The sequence below is a fragment of the Aedes albopictus genome, chromosome 3, assembly GCF_035046485.1.
Source record: "Aedes albopictus strain Foshan chromosome 3, AalbF5, whole genome shotgun sequence".
NCBI lineage: Eukaryota > Metazoa > Arthropoda > Insecta > Diptera > Culicidae > Aedes > Aedes albopictus.
Window position 1 is genome coordinate 294,412,692 of NC_085138.1, and position 27,253 is coordinate 294,439,944.

A 27,253-nucleotide genomic window follows, 5' to 3' on the forward strand; every position below is an offset into this window, starting at 1 on the left:
CAATATGTATACAAATTTATGCAATCAGGCAAAGAAAGCACTTCAATTAATAACTGTTGAAGTGCTCAAAGAACACTCAGTTGAAGCGAGGCAGACCAAGTCAAGTCCCAGTGGGTACGTAGAGCCATAAAGAAAAAAGAAGTGATAAAAATATAAACAATGTACTGACAACACTAGTTTACAGCATTTTTGAACTCGGTAAGCTGATGATCATTTTTGGTGTAGAATCATGCCCTGAGTTCGAAAACGCGAAGGAAAAAAAAATACAGTAGAGCGGAAATTTTTTCTACTTTCCATACAATTTGAAATCGATTTTTGTTCTTAACAACCTAAGATGGCCGAGAGTGCTCGGGCGTGCTACTCACACTCCAAGAATCTGAGTTCAATTCTCGCTCGGATCTCTTTTTCCCTCCCCCTGGATATTCAATCTTGACGCGATGGGAGGGCTTAACCCATTAGCATTTTAGCGCCAGTTTATTCTCCACTGCTTGGACTTTGAGCTAGATATATCTGGTTTACGAGTTGATCGCAAGTGAAGGAATCGGCCGTAAGTGCTAATGGGAACCAAAGGAGTATCCGTAGTGCATTTATCACAAGTTATAATTCAGCTTGCATAGATCTAATCTTTGCATTCTTTAAATTTTCTCAAATTTAACAATAATTGTTGAATTTAACGTAACGCAAGAGTGGGTAGAGGAGGTCTCTGCGTTACACTCATCATTCATCACTTGAATTCGAAAGTACACAGGACAGGGGACGCTAGGATAAGTTGACTTACAGTCTTACAGATTAGGTAACGTTAACAATTAAATTTATTACCTTTAGAAAATTCTGGACCCTAATCAGTCAAAACTGCTGATTTTAGAAATGAGTTTATATTTGTATTTCTTCTTTTTGTAGGTTTTGTAGTGATGAATATATAGAAGTTGACAAATAATCTTAATCATTTTAATTTTTGACACAAAAATCAGCTGACTGAACTTTTTTGTTTTATATTCTAGACGGTATTATAACACTGACCAAAAAAGCAGGAATTTTGTTACATGTTTCTTTAGGACTTAGGACGGTTGACAATCTAAAGGGTTACGGTGGATGTAATAATACTTCGGACTTAGATGATCACAGATATGCAGAAGACGACTAGACGAAATTAGGAACACAATTTGACACATTATAGACTATATTTCGACGTATAGGGTTTGACTGATTTCATTACAACATCGAATGGAAGCTCAAAAAGTGTTACCTAACACTAATATGAGAGTTATTTGGGGATGATGCTGGTGCTGTCAATGACCAACATCGGTTATTGACACTATTGGTAATCGACTTGAAATAATTTTCAGAATGTATTGTCAAAAACTTAGGTTATTATTTGATTTATTGTTTAGAGATGCTGTCAGAAAACTAGTTGCCCATATCGGCTAAAAACGCTAGCTCTGGCAGCTGTCTCCGAATAATTTTCAAAAATATCAAACCTGTAAACATTAGCTATGACAGCTATGCTCTTCTTTGTAATATTTCTCAGGAATAGTACCTTGAAGGCGTTTTCTCTCTGAATGTTGTCCAGTGATCTCGGATATTTTCGATTATTGAAATATTGTTCAATTATCATATCATCTTTGGAGCTTCCATTCGGTCAAAACACTAGTGCGATGGGAATACAGGCGTACCTCGATAGTACGTACCCTCGTTAGTACGTACCCTCGATAGTACGTACCCTCGATAGTACGTACATTTTGCCTCGATAGTACGTACACCAAAATTTATTTAATTTTTAATCTACAAAAATGGGTTCGAATCATTAGTAGACGTATAGCAGAGACTCCGATACTATGAATTTGTGTTATGCAGACTCCTATAACACGGATTTTCAGTCATGGTTTCCCAAACTGTGGGTTACGACCCCCAAGGGGGGTCGCCGGCCTTCATCCAGCGGGTCGCGAGAGTCAGTCGAATAATTTACTGTAATCAGGGCCGGATGTAAGGGGGGAGGGCGGTGAGGCCCGGGCCCCCACAAAAACCTTTTAGTACTGTTCGAAAGTGAGGAAAAAAGGTCATCTCTCCGAGGGTCCTCCACATCCGCTCGGGCCCTGGGCCTCCACAATCCTTAATCCGGGCCTGATTGTAACAGACAACAAATGAGGGAATTTCTATGGTGGGTCGCCGAAAGCACGTCAACTGACAAAAGGGGGTCGCGCACCTCAAAAGTTTGGGAACCTATAAGCAGTTTTAAAATGTAGCGAAATGGAAGACATGAACGAATACGTTTGATGTAATGATTGCAGTATTCTTCGCTTTACATAGATATTTTCTGCCAGTCATAATATCTGGCATCATCATTCTGGCGTTACATCCCAGCTGGGGAGGACTGCTTCTCAGCTTAGTGATCAATAAGCACTTGCACAGTTATTAACTGAACGCTTTCTTCACCAATAGAACGTTGTAATAAAATAAAAAGGCACATGATGGTTCTATTTTGTGTCGTAATAAAAAAAACTAAATTACTCGGCGAAGATTGCTCTCCAAAACATGAATAAAGCTCCATACAAATTTTAAAAATTACATCTATATATATAAAAATGCAGTGGCATACGTGGGACCGCGCATAACTTGCGAACGGGTGGTCCGATTTGGGTCTTCTAAGTTTTGTTCTGTTAGATTTCACCCAAGGAAGGTTTATGAGGCACAAAACATGGGAAAATTGAGAGTTTTTGAAAATCTGGTTTTCATACATTTTGAACGGGGACTTGGGCGTTTGGCTAGGGACTCGAAACGTCAAAAAAACGCAGTAGGCAAGACAAAGTTTGCCGGGTACAGCTAGTATTAAATAAATCTCCTCCACCCCCGGAACACTCCAACCAAATACCAGCTGGATATCATCCGGAAATCTCATCATAGTGAGTGAAGATATGAACCGATATCGGCTTATAACTAGCTGTATGTAGAGCTTGTCTCATTGAGATGTCTCATTGAGACTCGCAATGCTAATGTGATGTGCACATTATCGCGAGTCTCAAGCTCATGGAATTTTAATGTGCTCACCGCCAACTTTTCTCAATCTCATATTGAGATTTGTGCGTACATATACTCTGCTCCTGGATTTCTGTAGAAATTAATTTAGAGATTCCTTCAGCATTACTCCTTCTACCTTAGTAATTTTTCCTGAAGCTCTTCCAGGTATTCCTTCCGTGGTTTCTCCACAAACTTATTCTATAATTCCTCTAGGAGGGAGCTATAACTAAGTTGCTTATTGTTTATTCAAAAAAGTTCTACAGAAACTCCTGAGGATTACCAAAAACAAAATACTCTAAAAAATCCATAATGAATTCCAGAAAGATTTCCATTACAAACATCTGAAAGAATTCCAGAAGCGTCTGCAAGAATTCCTAACGGAGCTCTTGGTAGAAACCAAAAAAGAGTCCCTAGATGATTCCTGGAAAAAGTTCTCGAAGAAATACCGGAATCCGTTTCTGAAAGAATTCCTAGAAGAAGCTCTAAGAGGAATCCCGGAAGAAGTTCCTGAAAAGTAATTCCTGACAGTTATCCAGAAGAAATTCACGGAGGAATCCCGGAAGGAATTTCCGAAAGAATCCTGGAAAAATCCCAGAAATTTTACCTGGTAAAATTATTGTAGGAATCCCAGAAGGAATACTTAAATCAGTAGTATCTCCCGAAAAAAAACCGGGAGAAGTTGCTGGAGGGATCTCGGAGAAGCTTTTAGAGGAATACTGAATGAAGCTCTTGTCAGGGGTATTGTAGGATTTCTGGAAGGGTTTTAGAAGAAATTCCCGAAGAATTGCCAGAAGATACTCCGGAAAGAATCTCGTATGAAATTCCAGGAATAAATCCTTAGTAAGGATTCCTTACGGATTGTTGCAAGGAGTTTTTGAAGGAATCTCGGTAAGAATTTCTGATACAATTTCCGAAAGAACTCCAAGAGAAATTCTAGGAGAAGTTGTTAGAATTAACAGGAATACCATCTGGATGCCCAAAAAAAAACAAATCCAGAGACATCCCGAAAGAAACTGTTCGGAGCTTGGTTCGGAGAATCTCGGATGTAATTCCTGGAGGATTCCAGGGACTTTTTGAGAAATTCTCGAAGAAATCTCTTGAAGTCCGAACGTAAACAAAAAGGTCACAAAACATGAAAAACTTAGGAAAACATTCTTTAGCAACCGCGGCTTGCATTGTCCTATAGGCTGTACCAATTCAATTGTTTCTGGGTGAACCCGAAATGTGGGATTCGGGGAAAGTCATTTCGCTTTTTCGCTTGCTTTAGGGATTTCTTCAAGTTTCAAGTTTCTTTCAGTTTCGAAATTCCTCTAAGTGTTGGTTACGAGATTTTTCCAGGAATTCTTTCTGGGATTCCTTAGGGATTCTTCCAGAGTTTCTTCTACGATTCCTGTTGAGATTCCAGGGTCTCTTTCAGAGATTTCTCCAGAGATTCCTTCCGAAACATTACCAAGAATTTCTTCTGTAATACTTTCGAGACTTCCAGGATTTCTTCAGGAATTTCTTCCTGAATACCTCCAGGAATTTCGTTCCGGGATTTCTCCATGAATTAATTCTAAGATTCCTCCAGAAATTCATTCCGAGATTCCTACAGGAATTCTTTCTAAGATTCATCAAATAATTTTTCCTTGAAAATTTTTTTCCAGAATTCCGGGATTCCTCCAAGAGCTCCGAAATACCTCTAGGAATCCCTTCTCGAAAAAAATTAAACTCTTGGAGGTGTCCTAGAAGGAGCAATGTTCAGAAGGTTTTGAAAATATCACGGCAATAAATATTGCAGGAGAAAATAGTTCTATAATGTTTCTATAACAAGATATAACTGATCTAGATCGATTTAATTATATCTAGACCAGTTTGGATGATTCTCAAAAATAGTTCAAATAAAATCGATATAAGTTCCCAGAGACGAGATGCCTCTACGAAGCATCTCCAGAGCACAAGAAGATTTTTCCAATAAAGACAGGATCCTAAACAAGCAAAATTACGTAATTAATAAACGGACCCTTAGGCAACATGTAATTTTTTGGCAATCCTGACGTTCTAGAAATAACATTCTTTGATTTGAAAATGAAATTTGAAATAAAAATTTGTGATTCGATAGTACGTACGTTTCGATAGTACGTACACTAAACGAAGCGGTGGTGTACGTACTATCGAGGTATGCCTGTAGTTAAAACACAGTAATTTTAAAAACTACTACGACCCAATACTAATTACTACACACTTTGCTCAAGTTGACGACATCGTCTAGTCCATCGTAAGTATTGGTATTAGTAGGGGGAAAGTTGGGAAAGGGTCCAGGCTTTGCTATCAGCTGCCATGCTGCTCCACCTGGTCACTCACAAAAAAAAAAAAAAAATTGAAATCGATTTTTGTTCTATTTTCAAGCAAAGTCGCTAACTCCCTGGGCTTGGATTATATCTTCCAGAAAGCTTTGATTTTAGCCTAAAATTTTTAGGCATGTGGCCGATATGCTTTGCAGTAGTGATTGGAATAGCTGAATGTATAAGCAATGGCAAACAGTTCTATAAAAATCAGATCTTCAATCATCTGATATAGTTAGGGGGGCCCGGGCAAAAAGGTCACCTTAAGCATTTTGAACTATTACACGGTAAAACACTAGTAAATCGAACGTTTATCGAACGCAAAGTGTAATGTAGATTACTATCTAAAAAATTAAATCGATTGATATGAAATATATTATAAAAGTGCAAAAAATATTAAAATTTCTTTCGGTTGTTTTTCTTATTAAAAAAATGGGACGGGACAAGAAGGCCACTCTACCGGGGCAAAAAGGACACCTACCTAATAAATCTGCTTTCTTCGATGAACGCCCTGCTGGGTTGCTACTCGCTTTACCGGCATGCCGGAATCGGTCATCGCTTTGATTTTCGCGATCCTGCTTGCGGAATGTCGTTGTTTCCGGGTCGCAATCTACTTTTACCTGCGAACCATCCTCGGTCGGCCACTCGAAATCACAACAACAACAACTGTTTGACATTTGAATTCAAGGTTATGTTCAAGCAAAGTGCGATACAAAGAGTGACCCATTTGCCCCGGGCAGAGGCGTCCTTTTTGCCCCGGATTGTCAATAGTGCATTTTAATGCATATTTTTGCATAAAATGATGGCACAGCCAGTAGTATTCTATTACAAATAGTTGTAATTATTGTAAACTTGCTATCAAATTCGAATAAACCTTAAGAAATATGAAATGGCCTTTGAAAATCCTTATTATGTACGATGTCACTGTTACAATTTTTGACCAGATCCAAGATGCAGCAATCTTTTTAGAATTTTTTAGCTCAAATCAGAACTTTCAATACATAATGTGATGAATATTACATCATAAGACTGTGGAGAAGGTTCAAAACCCATCAATTATGTCTATATCATTACATTTCATATGGAAATCAAAGGGTGTCCTTCTTGCCCCGGTGTCCTTTTTGCCCCGGGGTCCCCTATACTGATCATTCTGCTGCCTAGTATATCGAACATTTGTCGAAGTCATTTACAGGGGATGGCCAAAATGTTTGGGATAGGCAACTTTTTTTCTCCCATAAAAAAAATCAACATCTAGATCAACATGCTCTAACTTTTCATAGAGTGCATCAAAAAATCTCAAATTTTGACTGTTTGTCAGCCTATTATATGTGCACCATTGGCATAAATTTGGGCTCGATTGATTATTTTTTCGCGAAGTTAGAACCGTTCTGGTAAAACACTATTATTAGTTATTAGTAATTAGTTGTCTAATTTTTGAACTGTCATATTTCGGAAACCAGTGAACCGAATTGAATGAATTTTTTAACGTTTATCAACAATATATTTATACTTTATACGACGTTATAAAATGAAATATTTTCTCACGGCCAATAAAGTTATACCGGCTTGAAATTTTTACCCATATAGAGGAAAATAAGTCAAATTTACTATACCACACAAAAATTACTAAATGTGTTCTTCCTTCAATCTAAATAGGCTCTACTACATCTGATTAGAGATAACTTAAAAACAGAAGTGGAAAATCTTTGGATATCAACACTAAAATTTATTGACAATGATGTAAAAAAATACATTTTTTCGAGAAAAATCCAAAAAGTGTCAATCCATGATAACTTTTTTCAACGTTTGAAAAGTACCTATATTTTTATAGTTTGTGAAGCATTTACATATTGTTAGTGTACGTTCAAAATTTCATTCAATCCAGTTCACTGGTTTCCGAGATATGACAGCTCAACAATCAGTTGTCAAAAAAAATAGTGTTTTACCCGAACTGTTATAACTTTGCGAAACATTAATCAATCGAGCCCAAATTTGTACCGATGATGCACATATAATAGGTTGACGAACAGTCAAAATTTGAGATTTTTTGATGCACTCTATGAAAACCTACAGCATGTTGAACTTTTTTGTTAGAGAAAAAAAAGTTGCCTATCCCAAACATTTTGGCCATCCCCTGTATGTGTCGGGAAAATATAATTCCAAGTTGGTGAGAATATTACAAACTGAGGGAGGGTAATAGGCCCAGTCAGACCCCTGAATAGGCAATGTGGGTTAGTGTGTGGGAATGTCATTGAAGGTTTGTAATATTCTCCGAGGCTTTCGAAATCCAACAGGGCGCGTCCCCCACGCTAAAACCACTCAGCACATAGAATGTGTCAGTGTTGCATTTGAACGCGATCAATTTGCGTTCATATTCAAATTCGGCACGCTGCGATCAAAACGATTTGAACATTGTTCAGTTCAAAATTTGGAACGCGTGCGAGCTCGAAATTGAACGCACCTTGAACAATGAGCAAGAACTGCACCAGTATAATGCCAACATGTTAACATGGTACCCTGGTACCCGCTAAACTTAAATGGTCATATTTCTGCCATTTTTCGCCAATTCTTGCAATCTTGGGCTTATTGGATTCAGAATCTGACCTTCTATTGTGAGGGGGAGACCGGTCCGGTCACCGTGGATTGCGGATAATCCGTATTTCGGTGCAGAATCCATAATGCCATAATGTCCTAGGGGGCTGTCCATAAACCACGTGGTCATTAGGGGGGGTTCGGCCAATGACCATTTTGTATGGACAAATAAAAAATTTTGTATGGACTAATGACCACGCGGGGGGGGGGGGGGGGGGGGTGGGGTTGGGTTGAAAAGTCCCAAAAAAATGACCACGTGGTTTATGGACAGCCCCTAGGTCGTGCTTATTTTGCCGTGCAACAACGAGTGTATACTAATGCGCCACAAAATCCTAGGAGAGAAGGTATATAGGATATGATGACGCATCCAAGCATCCAAGGACCGAGGCGTTGTCACCCCGGACGTTTCGATCCGCTCCCTTCCCAACCCCACAATGCAATGTATGTACGTATTACTAATATGGTATTATGTGGTACAGTAAAGGTCCATGTTCCATGAAGTCTGATTTCTACAGAACTCTGGACGACTGGACCGATTCATTAGCTTTACATAACGATAGAATAGTGCATTAGAACATTGAGCCCAATGGGGATCTGAACGGGCGTTCTTGAGCAGTGAAAAGCTCTGACACGCAAGTTCAATGTTTACTGCGTTTACGTTCAAAAAATTGAACGAGTTCAGCTCAATTTTGGCCCGCGTTCAGTTCAAATGCAACACTGGAATGTGTAAGCTCTACTCATAAGTCCATAATTTCCAGACCACACAAAAATGTGTTACAGTTACACATTCTCAAAAACAGCTCGTACACTCGTCTGGATGCGAAATATCGATATTTTTTTTGTTTTCCAAGGTCACTAGTTAACCAAGCTAGATTGCTGTACACAATTTTTTGCGAATTTAACGATTTTGCGGACACAGGAGCTGATTTTGTGAATGTGCAAGGGTTACACTTTTTTGGTGAAGTCTGGAAATTATGCACTTTAGTGCTGAGCGGCGTTAGCGTGCCGGGTTGCGGATAGGGGGAAAGGAGAGATTTTTCGCATTTGTACTGTAATCGGCCAATATGATATTATCTTCTATGGTGTTGTAGTGCGAAAGAATGAACTTATTCTATGGGAATTCGAACCTTGTAATGTAGGGTGGGGCGGGGCAAGATGGGTCGCGAGGCAAGATGGGTCAGTGCCATTTTCGGGCGCATTACTCATGTTTTGATTATGTCAATAATTTTGTTAGATGACCAGCATGAATATACAAAAGTTTGGGGCATTGATTGAACAATTATTCACTCTCATTGGAAATTAAAAATAAAATGGGTTTTAGCCATTTTTCTTATGCGATACATTCCAAATCTCCATATAAACGGCCGCGGGGCAAGATGGGTCACCTTCAATTTTGAACGTATTTTTGGAGCATTTAAAAGTTATGTATTTTTTATTACAAGACTATCTTATAAATGACTTCAATCAAGGAATGAACGCTCAAAATTATAACATAAAATTAAGATAATTTTTTTGTGAAAACATCGATTTTCAAATCGGCTTAGGACCACTCAACTCGTAATAGTTATTTATGCAACAAGTTGCAAAATGATGATGTTTTCAGCATGAGTCGTACATTTATCCAACGAGGCTTGCCGAGTTGGATAAATACGACGAGTGCTGAAAAAATCGAGTTTTGCAACGAGTTGCATACAACATTTTTTGCAATTATAAAAAATACACTTGAGTACGATCATTTCTGACTGCCACACATGCCTCTAGAGAGAAACCACGTGCAAGCATTCATGCGCACAAACCTTTTTTTCAATCAGGTAGGCTGTGTTTATAAGTATCACAAGTACTCGGAGTTGCGTCAAAAACGAGCGTTGTTTGCTACTGCTGGTTCTCACGCTACGTCTGTTTGGCTGACCAAATCTGAATTGGAATCACTTCTAATCAGATTCGATCTGCCAAACAGACATAGAAGCAGCCATCGAATCGATATAAAGCTACGGAAGGCTATCAGTGTTACGGAAAAACCTGTGAAAAGTGTACCTTTGCAAAAGTGCCGAAAAGTACTACTTTTCGGCACCCTTAAAGGTGCTAAAAAGTATTACTTTTCGGCACTCTTATACTAGTGAAGAAAAGTAGGCCATTTCGACACAATTTCGGAGATTGAAAGTTCAATCTTATGCCATATAATTGCAAAAAGTTTTTTATGCAATTCAGTATTATAATTTCTATTTTATACTACTTATTTCAGTATCATAATGACTTATTTTTCCGTACCGGTTCATTATGCAACTGAAATGAGTTGCATAATGAAAAATAGTTGCATAATGTTCATTATGCAACTCATTTGAGTTGCATTATGAACATTATGCAACTCAGATGAGTTGTATAATGAAAAAATCATTGCATAAAATTTTGTATGGAACTCGTTGCAAAACTCGATTTTTTCAGCACTCTTCGTATTTATCCAACTCGGCAAGCCTCGTTGGATAAATGTACGACTCGTGCTGAAAAAATCAACTTTTTGCAATTCGTTACATAAATAACTATTATATCTATATATATAAAAATGAGTTTGAAGTCCCTTTGAGGCAACAAAACTCACGAATGGATGAACCGATCAGGATGACTCTTGCATGGTTGGATTCGTATTCGTGGTGGCTGTGTTTATAAGCAGAAAAAGTTACAAAAATCAACTTGGATGAAAAGAAATTTCAAAATTACTGAAATTCTAATGAGCGGGGAACAAATTCAAAGCGATTGCAATAAAACCAATCTAGGGTACGGTGCCAAAATGAACCCACAGCAGTTGTCAAATAATCACAACAAAAATGGCAGTACAACGTCTGCCGGGACAGCTAGTTCCAAATAAATTTATAAAATGTTTACTAGTAGCTCTTGTTTACTCAGTATGGATATGGAGCATGTATGAATGCGGAACAAATCTTATATTTTGACGTTTTTCGTTGAGAAAATGTGAATTACTTAAAAGGTGACCCATCTTGCCCCGCACTTTTTTTCAATTTTCTTAGCTTGACAAGGTTTTGAAGACAAACATGAGATAGTCAATAGCATGGATTTTTAACATTTTCTTATAAAGAATCATCTTAATAAAATAAGGTTTTTACTTCAGAATCAAATTTTTTCCATGATTCTGGTAATCAGCCAACATTACTAGCATACCATAAAGCTTTTAAAGTTATATTAGAAATTTTTTTCTAACAACAAACATTAAAATTTATTCAATTTTAGTTATTTATCTATATTGGGGCAAGATGAGCACCCCTGATGGGAGTATAGAAAATATTTTGCAATTATTGTAAACCACTCAATAGTGCCAAACATAAGTTTCCGTATCCTCTGTTTGGTTGCGTAAATTTCTAAAAATAAGCCACTTAATAATCGTTCATTGTTTTTCGGGTCATTTCGTATGAAGTATTATAAAACCGCATTTGTTTCAAAAAAGAAACTGATAATTTTGGAACGTGATACCATAGCTATAAACAAGATTTGCTATATCAATCCCTGTATGGCCAATTTATAATTAAAATATTGGGTTTTTAATGAAGTGCTCTTCTTGCCCCGTAGGGGTGCTCGTCTTGTCACGCAGCATGTTCGAACTGACCATAAAACATCTTTTTTGTTTAGTCAAATAAATCATCCTTATTGTGAATTTTGAACCCTACCATGTTTATGGGTGGTAGAAAACATGATATACACCCACGGTGCTCCCCAGACCGTTATTATAAAATAAAAATCTCCATCCAATCGGTGCCCACCATTCGTTTTCTATGACTATCCTGCACGTCTGGGCAAAATTTGAAAAAAATCGTAGGGCCCATTTTTGAGTTAGGCCCTTTTAAAGGGCGTAAAGCCATACTTCAAAGAAATAATCGACATATTTATGTGCTCAGCCATTTTTTAACGATTTTAATGAAATATTTTCACGAAGAATCGTTTTGTATTGAGTAGCAGTAGTATCAAACATAGTTTTGACTGATTTCTATCAACATGTGAAAAGGGCAAAACAATCATTGCACGTCTCAGCTTCTTCCGTCCCTCCTAGACGTATGTCCATTTATTTATGAAAATGTAAACCGTTATCAGATACAGGGGAGCTCTACCTATTACTGGTCAGAGGTTGCAGAAATTTGCAATGGTTGTTACGCCATTTTCAAATGCTAGACTAGATTTTTTAATGAAAATGTGAACATTTGAGTGTTGTAATATGGATAATAGTACTCACTAAATTTATTGTAACGTGAATATTACAATAATTTTTGAACATCTATGTTTGCTTCAACTAAGAATAAGACGTGGACAAAATTTCAAGAAAAGGAAAATATAAAGATATCTAATACATGATAAAAGTGATGAGGAAATTTAAATAGAATTTTAGGAGATATAATAGAAATTGTATAAAAAAGTTGGAGCCTTGAAATTTTTATCCATATAAGTTCGTTTTCACACATGAATGAAACTCAAATTAAATACCCAAGTATGAATCAGAGCAGATCCCAACAAAATATCTTATTCAAAGGAATGGGTTTGAACATATTTGCTACAAGATATCAATCGTTTTGCCAATGTTTTATGTCTCTCGAGTCTAATAACATTTAATCATTCTCAAGAGTTGATAAAGTGATATCCATCACGAGGTTTGGACATTCTAGTGGAAGCACATGTGTTTTAAGACTGGGGCCGGAATCTCACTTCTAATGTATGTAAAGGACAGGAAAGTAAGCCATTTCGACTAGAAATCTTATTGGGCTAAAAGCTAGTTAAAACAGATAAAAATTTATTTTCTTAATATCATGTCTATACATCTGATGCATTTATACAAAAAGTTCTTATATTTGTTATCAAAAAAAAATTGGATTCAAAGTTATTAATAAATCAACCGGTCCCTTAAATGTTTAAAATATTGTGTGGACAAAAGGGGGAGGGGGTAAGATGGCCACCGATTGATTTCTTTCTTGTTGTTATGATGTATTCTCGCTTCTTACAAAAAAAAAGAACAAGAAAAATACACAAATCAGACCAGAACAGATACCTTACGTTGATTATAGATAGCCCCAGTTGAAACGAGCTGCGAAAATTATTGAGGAAACTACCCACATAAAATATGCAGATGTCTCTGTAAAAGTAGATACAGACTTGCTTCGGCATTAGATTCTTTTAATTTGCGATGCACGTCCACATAGTGTCAGCAATTCGGCATTTATCATACTCATACACTTAAAACCGCTTGTGGTTAGTATTACTATTCTGCGGAATTGAACCTAATACTCAACGCCATTGAATTTCAAATCGCCGTCAAGAGGCACTTGTGGTGTGATGATCATGTTTTCTCATATTTAAATTTAATTTAAATTTAAACACATTTTTCAGTGTTGATATTATTATTTATAATACAATACTTTCGTAATCAAGATATTACTTTAAATACAATATATACTTGATTAAATGCAATTGCCAATCGAAATTTATAAATCATCACATATTGGTGTTCCTGATTTTATACAGAATTTATTCGTTGTTTTAATTCTTCTGCAAATAAAACTAGAATGTTAAGAGCTTAAAACAATTTAAACTCTTTTTCTACGCTAGCAAGATGTGATTCGCCCCGGATGAGCTGCAGTGAAACCTTTGGTTCAACCCTTACCCTATCCATCCCTCAAAATCTGACCTTTCAACCTCGAGCTGCCACGAATATTGTGGCTTCCTCCCATTACTAACAGATATGATTAAAAAGTTGTTATCCTGAGTATATTGTATATATTTAGTTCAAAAAAGATCTTCGGCTTCGTAAAACGTTATATGCGATAGAGCCCCGAACAAATGAACTAGATAAAAAAAAACTCTTCTTCCTTTTATTCTTACGCACATAATGTGCATTCCCTTCACTTGTTTGTTTATTTATATTCACGATCTTCTTATCGTATTTGAACTTGAGGAGTTTCAAACATTATTGACATATTTTCAAAAAAATTCACATTTATTTATGTCAATTAATAAAAATGTTCATATTTTCTTCAAAAAGTTCAACAAAAACGATGCCAAACATATCTAATACTCAATGCAATACAATTCTTCTTGAAAATATTTCATCAAAATCGTTTAAAAAAGGCTGAGTACATAAATATTTTGATTTTTTCTATGAATATATGGCTTAACGCCCTTTTAAAAGGCCTAACTCAAAAATGGGCCCTACGATTTTTTTCAAATTTTGCCCAGATATGCAGGATAGTCATAGAAAACGAATGGTGGGCACCGATTGGATGGAGATTTTTATTTTATAATAACGGTCTGGGGAGCACCGTGACACCGTGTCCAATAAGTTCTCATACAAAATACAAATTTAGAAAATATCATTTTATTTCACAAATGTGATTCATATTTTCAAAGTGAATACATGTACTGAAAGGCCACTTAATACTGATTAAATAAAGCATACGGTTTAGAATAACTATATTTTCAATTTGTTTTTATAAGCCTAGCAGTACACTTCCGTTTTCTGAAATCCGTTTTCTCCAGCGCGCAAGAAAAATGTTCGAAAAGTTTTTCATTCTACGGTAGTGAAAAAGAGTCCATAAGAATAAATTTTGAGTTTGTATCTCAAGTTATGTACCAAATGGATATACTAAGGCTTAAACAATACATTTTTAGTGATGATATGGTAAGAAATTTGCAAGTAAGCTCAACTTGGGCTGTTTTACATGAAAATAACCGTTATATCAAATATAAACATCATAAAACCTGAATTTTGAACAAAATTTTCCACGATAGGAATACAAATATGTTCTACAAGTGAGAATGATGTGAATCAACCAGATAAGAAGCACGCATGCTTCTTTAACACAACAAATCTCATTAAAACAGGTAAATGGACATTTTTGTTTAATTTACGTTGTATTCTATACAAAATAAAACGGCTTCGTACATTACCAATACAAAATCTTATATTTTTTTCTTCTGGTCATAGTTGCTACTAGCAATGGTGAGGACAGGAATCTAATTTGTTTCAACTTAAAACCATTACTCGTTAAAATACGACGAAATACTAATGAAATGGCGTGCGTGCCAGCTGAAATGGACTTACGACACATAAGCGATCAGCAGAGAAGAATAAAGGACAGTTAGTTCCAAAACATATGCTGTAGTTGGTGTGTGTTAGTTGGCATTTCAATACATAAATTTACTTTGGCAATCCTAATTACAGATGTGAAATGAATTGAATTTAATTTTGTATGAGAACTTATTGGACACGGTGTAGAAAAGAACTACTGAGAGGTACCTTGAAAAATTCTGTTCACTTTCAATAAACTCAACGTGATCCTTAGGGTGCTCATCTTGCCCCGCCCCACCCTATGTAAGAGACTTTCAGCCCTTGGCTGGTTCGTCACTCGCCTATCCCATGGCGTTTATGTAGTCAGCAAAGACTATTCAGCCATTACCCCTCTTTATCATCGGCTTTGGACTGACTTGCTCTCTCATTGCCCCACCAAATGCTGCAAAATGAAGATGAAATGAAGTTTTGTATTTATTTTTTTTTTATTTTTTTAAATATACTGTAACAGTTATGGGCTACTAGGTGAACTTCAGTTAGTAAAAAAATACCAGCTAATTCGCCTGCTACAGAGTGATATTCCTCCATAAATTTCTGCAGGCATTCCTTCAGAAGTTACTTGTACATTCCTTCTTATTTTCCTACGGGATTTTTTTCTCAGATTCCTCCTAGAGCTCTTTCTGAGATTCATTTAGGAGCTCCTTTTGAAATTTCTCCAGCAGTTTCTTCAGGTGTTCCTCTCTCTCTCAGGAGTGCCTTCACGGATGCCTCCCGGAGATTCTTCTGGGATTCCTTCAAAATTTTCCAAGATTGACCAGGAGTTTCTTCTGTGATTTATCCTAGAGTTTCTTCCTTCCAGAAATTTCAACCGTGATTTATACCGGTATTCTTCCAGAAGTTTCTTTCGAAATGTACTTCTTCTTTTTAGGATTTCTTCAAGAGTCTTCTGGGATTTTTGAATGAATTTCTTCTTTTCCTCCTTTTAAAAATTCCGTGATTCCTCTAGGATGCATAGGATGTCTCCACGAGTTCTTTCTGAGATTGATCCAGGAGATCTTTCCTGAATTCCACCAAGAATTTTTTGAGGGATTTTTTCATAAACTCTTATCGGAATTCCTCCAGGAACACCTTTTAGAATTTCATCATGATTTTCTCCTATACTTTTTTCTGAAATTTCTTCAGTACTTTCTCTGGAGATTAGTTCCTTTGAGAATTTCATTCTGGATTTTTTTCCAAGTTTCCTCCAGCCAGGGTTCCTGATTTCCACTTTTCATCTTCTTCCACACTCGAATACAGTCAGCAGCGAACGGTTGTCGCTTTAGTTTGTGTGTTTGCTTGTCAGCGACGACAGCAAACACCGGCGAACGGTGGGAAGCCATACATGGAATTTAAACATTCGTCCACATTCGCATCGCAAGCGATGGAGAGGTGATGCGATTCGTGAGTGAATTGCGCGTACGAATATTTGAAGTTTTCAAAAAATGTTTATTATTTTCTTTGCTAATCTAGCATTTCAACAATAATACACTAAAAACGTATGCATTACATGCAGAAATTCTCTTCTAGTTATGATAATAGCCGCTTCGATCGCTCACCAGCATTCGTCACCATTCGCCATTCATTCATTCGCTTGCGATCCAAACTGCGACGATCGGCAACGAATATCCATGTCAACCAGCTTGCGCATCGCTTCCCACTGGTGATGGGGTTGCGTGTTTGATCATGACTATCCGTTTGCTGCATCTTTCTCGATTCGCTCCAGCAAAGAGGAGTGAATATGAATGGAGTGAGGCGAATTTACCGATCCTTGCCTCCAGCAGAACTTTGAGGTCGCTTGAAAAGTTCCTTCCAGGAAATCCTTCAGAAGTTCCAGAAAATCTTTCTACGGGTCTAATTATTTTTGGTAAAGAACATTCCTACCCAATTTGACTAATATCGGAGCACTTTTGTTTTCGAGTCTATTCTTTTTTCATGGAAGAGACGAACCAGCCAAGGGCTGAAAGTCTCTCTAATAAAGACAAATCAATCAATCAATTTTTTCATGGAATGGCTGTATTTTACTAGAATACTGAATAAATGAATGAATGGACATATAGTGTTGGGGAACTTACTGCGGCCGATGAGGGGAAAAGGTTAGCGCTGACGAAACTGGGTTTCTCGTTTCTTCCGTTCTGTCCAGAAAACACTCGCGAAGTCGAAATTAGACTGAATAACTTTATTAGCAACGATCAATTTACACTACAACGATCACGTGTTCGCGACGCGTGTGGTTCGAATGACATCGAGATCTGTACTGATCTACTGATTTAGCATCCGGTTCGATCATGAACGATTATCAAAAAGAGAGTGAGATCCTTAAAGGAAACTCATCTCGTCATAAAAGAGTAAAGTTCCAGAGCGGTAATTTAGTTACAAGAGATTTTGGAAAAACTATACACTATCAAATAAACTAACAAAATATTCTTAAACATGTCGGGCCCCGTTGAAAGGCACTTTCAAATTATACACTAATTATTATACTAATGGAGTCGCATGGTGCTTCATCCGTAGGGGGTGGTGGCAGGTGGTGCACTCGGTGAAGATGGAGCGCCTGGTACTTCGTTTGCCTCGGCGACGCTCTCAATGGGCAGAGGGCAGACTTCAGTGATGGCCCGCCGATAGCAGCCAGTAGCCGTTCGAACCTGAATGACTCGAACGTGACCGTCATTGCCGGGGAACACAGCTTCGATCCGACCAAGGGGCCACTTCATTGGCGGAGCCGCTTCCTTCTTGAGCAGTACCATCGTTCCAACCTGGATGTCGGGTTGGACCAACGGCCAACGTTGACGACTTTGGAGCTGCCCGATGTAGTCACGAGACCACACCCGCCAGAAATGTTGTACACAGTAAAACCGCTCAGCACTAAAATGTGTAAGCCCTACTCATAAGTGCATAATTTCCAGACCACACAAAAATGTGTTACAGTTACACATTTTCAAAAACAGCTCGTACACTCGTCTAGATGCGAAATGTCGATATTTTTTTTGTTTTCCAAGGTCACTAGGACACCTAGCTAGATTGCTGTACAAAAATGTTTGCGAATTTTACGATTTTGCGGACACAGGAGCTGATTTTGTGAATGTGCAAGGGTTACACATTTTTGGTGTAGTCTGGAAATTATGCACTTTTGTGCTGAGCGGCGTTAGCGTGTACCTTCTGTTGCATATGCTGGAAAGAGTTGAGGCGATTAACGGGAATGTCACTCAAATCGGGTTCAGGGAGAGAGTGTAACGGCTCTCCCACTAAAAAGTGGCCCGGTGTTAAAGCCACCACATCAGCAGGATCAGATGATAAGGGTGTGAGAGGCCGTGAGTTCATGATTCCCTCGATTTGAGTTATGAGAGTTTGGAACTCTTCAATGGTCAGGAGCGTAGTCTTCATGATGCGATAGAGATGATGTTTGAAGATCTTCACGGCGGCCTCCCACAACCCTCCAAAGTGGGGAGAACGCGCTGGGTTGAAGTGGAAGTTGATCCCTGCTTCGGTGCAGCTTTCTGCTAATCCGGTAGAGCGGTGGATGGCATCGAACTGCTGCTTGTGCTCTTGGAGCTGACGATTTGCTCCAACGAAAGTACGAGCATTATCACAATACACGTCGGACACGCGACCGCGACGAGAGACGAATCGTTTGAGCGCACTCACGAACGAATCCGACGACAGGCTATAGACCATTTCGATATGGACTGCCTTGGAGGCCATACACACGAATATCGCGACGAATATTTTTACCGAGCTCCCGCGACGATTCGGTGGCCGAACGAAAAACGGACCGCAATAGTCCACGCCGGACTTCACGAACGCGCGCGACGGAGTTACCCTTGCTGCTGGCAAAGGGCCCATTAGCTGTTCGATTGGTTTCGGCCTACAATGGAAGCAGACCATGCACTTGTTCACTACACGTTTTGCAGCATCTCTTCCTCGGATGACCCAGAACCTCTGTTGGAGTGTAGACAGAAGTTGCTGTGGTCCTGAATGCAAGGTGTCGATGTGGGTTTTTGTGACGATCAAGCTGGTTAGATGGTGTTTTGCGGGTATCGGGTATCGAAAGGTGCTTCTAGCAATTCTAAGCGGCCATGGACTCTCAGCAGGCCCTCAGAATCTAAAAACGGGTTCAACTTTTTCAAAGGGGATTTGAAACTAAAGTTTTTCTTGACTGGGCCAGGGTTCTGTTGTAGAAAACGAATTTCGGCAGAAAAACATTCTTCCTGAACTTGTCCGATCAGCCATCTTAGCGAGTCATCCACTTCTTTCGTGGTGAGTGGACCTACGACACGATTTGGAGCGGTCAAGCGAGAGTTTGATACGAATCGTCGTATCCAAGCGAAAGTGTGGGTGAGTGGAACCAACGTCGAATGTTTGTTGATGAGCGAGATTGCCATGGGGGACGTTAAATTTGGGATCTGCTAATGGGAGGTTTTGAGGTATTACCCAGTTCGAAATGTCCACGTTCGTGGAGGGCAAGATTCTGGTCAAGCTGGGAAGAACTAGAAAGTCGATGCTGGCGCTAAAGGAACCTACGCGAGATGACAGGTTGACCGAAACCGATTGAGAGACATGCTGTACGCTGTTGCCAATTCCGTACACATCGACGTCTGATTTTTCTCGCTTGAGACGCAATCGTTGAGCGAGATTTTCGGTCACAAAGTTTCGCTCGGATGCTGAATCCAAAAGAGCGCGAGCTAACGAGTAGTTTCCATCAATGTCACGAACCCTCACGTAGGCTGTGAGCATGAAGATCGTAGAGTTCATCCGTTTAGCGAATGTGGACGATGGGGTGACTGCTGAGCAGCTCGTCACCGGCGAAGACCCATGAGCGGAGCCTGACGATGTAACCGACGGGGGAGAAGCGAACGACTTGGTTTGGCCTCCCGACGGCGACGAACCGGGTCTCATTTCCCGAGAGACTACGCGTGACTGATCGGCAGTGCACGCTCGAACCGACGAAGACGACTCGACGACTGGGGCCGATTGTGAAGCATGTTGGGGTTGCGGGGGTGGATTGGACTGACTGTCAACTAGAACAGCCAACGTGGTGGAAGCATTGATATGCAACAAAGTGTGATGGCGCTTGTTGCACGTTCTACAGTTCCCAGATGGACAGTCCTTGACTAAATGCGAGGACCGCAGGCAATTCAAGCACAACCCGTACTTTTTGGCCACATTGAAACGCTGCTTCGGTGAAAGCTTCAGAAACTCGTCACACGACGAGAGAAAGTGAGAACCTTTGTGGCACGCAATGCAAGCTTTGGAGCTCTCAGTGGTGAGAGCCGAGTGAGATGACACATGAACTCGAGGGGATCGTGGTTCTGGTTTGCTGGTGGTGTGCGAAGATTGGTAGAGCATCAAAGATTGGAGAACACGGGAACGCCTGTGGATGAACGCAACCAAATCCTTGTATGTTGGTCGCTGGTTGTCGGGTAATTGATTTTCCCGAATAAAAAATACAGTAGAAAAACCGAACGTTGTATTGTAACAGTACTATTTAAAACCATATTTTTACAATAGACACCACTGTAAAAATAAAAATACAAAAACAATAAAATGTAATGTAGAACCCAATACAGTATATTGTAAATAAGATTTTTACAATATACTATACGGGTGGTTAAGTATCGTAACAATATAAAAAAATATTTTTCTCCATATATATTTTTTTGCAAAACCATACATTATATTGTAAATGAATTGTTATAAATACTGATACGTGGCTTTTAATAAACCGTACATTGTATGGTACACATATGGTTTCAAACAATAAAATGTACCGTAAATATATTGTTTTCAATTGTAGTTTCACTACTGGTTATACATTTAATTAAATGGTTTTGAAATGGTTCTCTTTTGTTATGTTGTATTGGTTTACATTACATAAACCATATAATGTTATATTGTCTTGTCATTTTCCTCCTGTTAATGGCATCTTAGGCTTACTAGCATTATGAGAATGCGCTTTGGGAATTCTCCAGAGCGTTTTGGATAACCCTTCATATTGGATCGCCCACGTCTAAGTCTGAGTCGAGGTCTGAGTAGTCTCTGATTGCATTAACAGTTGAAGCTTAGGCTCCCACGCCCCACCAGCCAGATAACTGGGTTTCGCAAACTAAGCATTATTTGTGGCAACACTTTGAGCGGCATGATGGAACTATGCCTAGCGCGCTAAGTATTATTAGACCACTAATGTAGTTGCATGAAGTGGGTGACGAGGTACATAAGTATCATTACAGCGTGCTTAACCGTTTTTGCAATATTGAGGCTCCAGTTTGACCAAAGTTTGAAATACACGGGGAAATACATAACAACCCATGATAAAACTGTCAAGTTCGATTCAAGTATAAGTTAGGTTAAAAAGCGAACCCACAGACGAACCTATATTAGATTTTCTTTCAGTATTCAGTCCAGTCCATATGTTAAAGATGGCTCTACGATAAAGTACGTCAATCGTATTCCTCTCATCGCACTCTACATACCTAGTCCACCATATCTCTTGGATCTGCAGTTCTTAAGAGATCTGGTTTACTACTTATTTAAACATTTTATTGACTTTAAATTAATGATGATGATTAACCTGGGCTTGTTAGGGGAATATCCGTAAGTAAAAAAAATCGCGTTAAGTACTGTTCCTTTGATTCTTAGTGGAATTCAAAGGAACAGTACGCGATTTTCTTTTTACTTTTAAATTGATGTTTCAACTTATTCACTTTTTTTCTTTCCTTTCCTTTGCATCAAAAAAGTCACAAACATCAACAAAACAAAGCACGGAAAAAATCTAAAACTGAATAAATAATTAATTATGCAGGGAAAAAAATGTTTCGGAAAAGTGAATGGTTCAAACGTAAGAAAAACAGTATAATATATTGTTACATAAAAATCGAATGTAAATGTATAGTAGCTACAATGTGCGAAGCTTTTAGTGAACCATTTCATTACAATATACATTATTGTAGCTGGTACACTGTATGGTGCATGAATGGTTTTCACCAAACACCCTATGGTTAGTTTTTATCCGGGTTCCCATTCCTTTTGTGATGCGGAATCAAGCTTGCTACTGAGAAACTCTACCAAAAATGAATTCCAATGATCATCCGATCCTTCCAATTTGTCAAGCACACCAATGTGCTTCTCGAAGACATCTGCGAGGTCCGAAAGTGCCGACGACGATTCCTTTCTCACTGGAGCCATGGACAGTAGAGCGGAGAAATGCTGTTTGATCAAAAAGTTCTTGTTGTCGAACCTTTTCTTTAAGAGGTCCCACGCAATATCATAATTGGTAGCGGTCACCGCCAGAGACTGCACGAGTCGTAGTGCATCTTCCTTCAGTACTGCCTTTAAGGTGAATATATGACGAAGCCACACCTAAAATTTTCAAGAGCACAAATCTGAAGAACCGAATGTCGGTTTGCGCTGAAAAGTTGATCGATTGGTTACCCGCTGGTGGTGACCAATCGATCAAATTTTCAGAGCAAACCGACTTTCGGTTCTTCAGATTTGTGCTCTTGCAAATTCTAGGTGTGGCTTCGTCATATATTCACCTTAAATACTGAAACTTTTGAATCTCGGAAAGTTGGTGGTTTGAGTGGATGAGTGTGTTGAACAAATCATGAAAATTCATCCACTCGTCAAAATCTCCCTTGAACTCAGGAATTTTGAGCTCAGGAAGGCGGACACCAAGTGCCTGGGTAGGTGGAGCAACAGGGGGTGGGATATGACCAGCGGATGTGGAAGGTGTGTTATTCAAGGTTAGTTTGCTGTCCAGTGATCCCTTCAACCGATAGTACATATCTTCAAACGTAGCTTTCCCATCCGAAAGCTCTTCAGTTAGCCCATACTCCAATTCAATTTCAGCTTGAACCTCGTTAAATTCGGTCCAGAGAGTATCAAGCTTTGCAAGACGAAATTTAATTTGAGCATAATCAGTAGCAGGATTATACTTCTCGTTAAACGCTCCGATGAGCTTCGCAGAGCCGAGAATGCTGTTGCGACGAATAATTAGGCGTTTGCACTCTTTTGTGTTAGGCGTTGCCGGAGCAACCGGATCCTCGTGGTCCGATGTCGCCATTGTTCTTGGTGTTGCTTCAATGCAGTGTGAGAGTGTGTATTTATAAAGGCTAGTCACTCACCTGCTCGTTGGAGTGGTACTTCCCTGTGCTCACTTGGCTGACCTACGACCACGTGTTCGACCGTGACCAAACGATGTGCGTCCAATATCGTCCGGAAAGTGTCCGTTATTCTGGAACTGCCTGGAAGTCCGACGAAGAGTCCTAATGGGCGTCCAAAGCCCCGAAGTGCGACGATTCCACTCGAATAGTGGGATGACTGGCAGGCGAAACCCACGCTAACCTCCAAAGTCGATAATCCGCAGCCGAAAGTCCCGGGTTTCGGCACCAAACAATGTTGGGGAACTTACTGCGGCCGATGAGGGGAAAAGGTTAGCGCTGACGAAACTGGGTTTCTCGTTTCTTCCGTTCTGTCCAGAAAACACTCGTGAAGTCGAAATTAGACTGAATAACTTTATTAGCAACGATCAATTTACACTACAACGATCACGTGTTCGCGACGCGTGTGGTTCGAATGACATCGAGATCTGTACTGATCTACTGATTTAGCATCCGGTTCGATCATGAACGATTATCAAAAAGAGAGTGAGATCCTTAAAGGAAACTCATCTCGTCATAAAAGAGTAAAGTTCCAGAGCGGTAATTTAGTTACAAGAGATTTTGGAAAAACTATACACTATCAAATAAACTAACAAAATATTCTTTAACATATAGATTTCAATAGAAATTATTTCTGAGAATCCACATAAAATATTTCAGGAAGATTTTCAGAAATTCCTCCAAGAAATTTTCCAGAAATTTCTATAGGAATATTTCCAGAAATTCCGACGAAAGCTGTCAGAAATTACATAAGAAAATAGTTGAAGAATTTCCCCAAAAATCCCTACAAGAACGTTAAGAGAGGTTCTTTGAGGAATTTCCCCTGGATTGTTTTTTGAAATTGTGCTTGGAAGTTCCCAAGGAATCCCTTCAAAACTTTGCTTTAGAAAATTTTCCTGTAATTCCTTCAGGAATTTCTCCAGAAACTTGTTCAGAATTATTATAGGAATATCTGAATGATTTCCATTAGGAATTTTAGAAGGAATTCCTTCAAGAATGTTTCCAGCAATTCCTCCATAAATTTCCGCAAAAATGTCATTATTTCCTTAGGATTGCAACATTGCAAAAATTCCACACATTTTTATTAGCAAAAATTCATAGATTTGGCTTATTAATTATATTTGTGCACGCATACTCGTTTTCCACGGTGAATCTCACATAAAACCTACACTGCCCCCACTCGCATAACAGTCCCATATGAATAGGAAACCCAGCAAAGATGGGACTGTTATGCGAGTGGGGGCAGTACAGACCTTATATAAACTAAGTGTTAGGACGTCAGTCGCGCTCGGAGCCAGGACATCATATCGACAGCAGCTTCCACTTTAAGCAGTTTCAATAGTGCAATTTTATTGAATATTAATTAGATTATTATAAATTATATTTCATTTAACATTTTACAATCTAGTATTCGTTCACGAGACAGACAATAAATCCTAACCGCAGTGCAGTTCCTACCGGGCTCACGAATTGAATTACACTGCCTAACCGATCGTTTTATTGGAAGCGCCGGCGTTGTAGTCGTCACCATGCATCATTGCGGCAGTGTTGCCGGTTTCACTAAGCACCAACCGTACCACATCTGTACGCAACACTATGTGTCGATGCACATATAAGTTATATTTTTGACAAATTGCAAAAATCTACGTGTGCGACACATGCATACAATATTTGTTTTCAGTAAATGGTAATTTACCCAGAATTTCCACTAAATTACTTCTAAGGACTTTATTCATAGATTTCCTCAGGAATTTCTTCAAAAAGTCCTTCAGAAATTCTTTCGGAAATTTCCTCAGGAATCCCTCTAGAAAATTATCCTAGAAATAAAGTCATCCCACTCCCAAATTTTCCTCGAAGACTTTCTTCACATTTTTTACAAAAGTTCGTTAAGAAAATTTCTCAGGAATTTCGTCATTAATTTCCCCTGAAATTCCTTCAGGAATTCTACAGTGATTCATTCGGGAATTTCCATTCAAAATGTCCGTAGAAATTTATTCACAAATTTCCCCAGGAATTTCCAGCATTTTCCCGGGAATTCCTGCAGGAATTATTTCAGAAATTCCTTTAGGAATGACTTTACAAATATTCTCATAAATTTATCATGAATCTCCAAGAATTTCCTTCAAAAAATCCCCGATAGTCCTCCAGCAATTTCACCAGGTTTTCAATTAGGAATTTAAAACGGAACTTTCGCAGGAATTCCTTTATGAATTTCCCCAGGAATTTCTCCTGGAATTCATCGAGGATTTTCCCTAGGCATTTCTTCAAGATTTTCATAAAGAAATACAGAAGAATTTTTTTAGGATATTTTCTAAGAATTTCTCCAGGTATTTTCCCAGACATTCCTTCATCAAACCACGAGAGATTCTTCCAGAAAGTTACCCACGATTGTCATTAGCAAATATTCCCATGTTTTATTTTTCAATAATTTCCCCAGGAATTCTTCCAGGAAGTTTTCCAAGAAATTTTCTCTGGAATTCCAACAATTTCTCCAGGAACAGGAAGAAACTCCAGAAATTTCTCCGGTAATTTATCTTGAAAGTCTCGATAATAAAGACATAAAAAAAAGAAAATTATCTTGAAATGTCCAGAGGATTCCTTCGGGAATTTCCCTAGAATTACACGTTAGGAAACTTATTTCTTTCAGAAATTTTCCAAGGAATTCCTTTAGAAATTTTCCTAGCAACTCCTCCAGGACCTTCACCAGGCATTCTCTAGAAGTTTTTTCCAAGAATTTCCCCAGAAATTCATTCAGGTGTTTCTGTATGAATTATTTCATAAATTCCTCTGGGAACTATTTCAGAAATGTCCGGAATTCTTCCAAGAAATTTCGCATGAATTTCTCCAGCATTTCCAATAGAAAATGTTCGCAGGAATTTAGGTCTTGTCTAGTCTATACAATAAAAAATGTTCTTTCAAAAATTTTCTAAGGAATTCCTCCAGAAATTTTCCTAGAAATTCCTCCAGGACCTTCACCAGGCATTCACCAGAAGTTGTTTCCAAGAATTTCCCCAGAAATTCATTCAGGGGTTTCTGTATGATTTTTTTCAGAAATTCCTCTAAGAACTATTTCAGAAATGTCCGGAATTCTTCCAGGAAATTTCGCATGAATTACTCCAGCATTTCCTCCAGCAGTCTAGTCTAGTCTATACAATAGAAAATGTTCGCAGGAATTCTGTCAGAAAATTTACCAGAAATTTATCTGGGAATGTTTCCGCAAATCGCTGCCTTAGTTCGTGTAGGAATCTCAGAAAATTCTTGGAGATATTCAAAAATTAACTCCTAGTGGAAATTAAGGTTGGATTCCTAGATAAATCCTTGTAAAAAAAGTAGAAGAGGCCCATAAGCAACCCAGTAGAATTGCAGAGATTTCTTGAAGGACTTTCACAAGAAATTCGTGCACGAATCCGAGAAGGAACTCCCAAAGAGTTTCTAGAGAAATCGCAGGTGCATTTTCTAAAGAAACTGTAGATGAATGGAGGCATATCAGCGTTTTATTTCGATATGCTTACAGAAATCGCAGAAGCAATACAGTATACAAATCCTTGATTAAAACCACTGAGGGAATCCCTGAAAAAAAAAGCTGTTGGAATCTCGAAAGAAAAGTCTCGACTAATTTAAGAAAAATTATTGAACTGCTGGATGAATTTAGTAATAGTAATTTATGTGACGAGTTGCAAAAAGTTGATTTTTTCAGCACGAGTTGTATAATTGACCATTATGATATCCAAATGAGTTGAATAAAATAGAAATTATGATACTGAGTTGCATAAAGTAATTTATGGAAAGAATTCACGGGGTCAAATTAAATCCGGTTAGTTCGTTCCTTGTTGTTCGCCTCCTGTAGATTCTATCTATTTGATTTGTTATATCATGTGAGTTGTTCCTTGTTGTTTCCTTCCTCTATGTATGTGTGTATGAATCTATTCATTCATTCAATTTGTATTGTTCCTCATCATGAGTATCGACTTACTATTGTCTTTGTTAATGTTCGAGATAACAACTTGAAAAATATCTCCTCCGTGTTTTTTTAAACTTAACTTTATTAATGTTCAGCTTGACAGGTGACA

General features: G+C 38.5%; 1 protein-coding gene across 9 annotated transcripts in view; it reads left to right on the forward strand.

The window, feature by feature from the left end:
• The window catches only part of LOC109418688 (serine/threonine-protein kinase 10), a 225,836-nt gene that overhangs the window by 141,883 nt on the left and 56,700 nt on the right, over positions 1 to 27,253 (forward strand). The window lies entirely within an intron of this gene.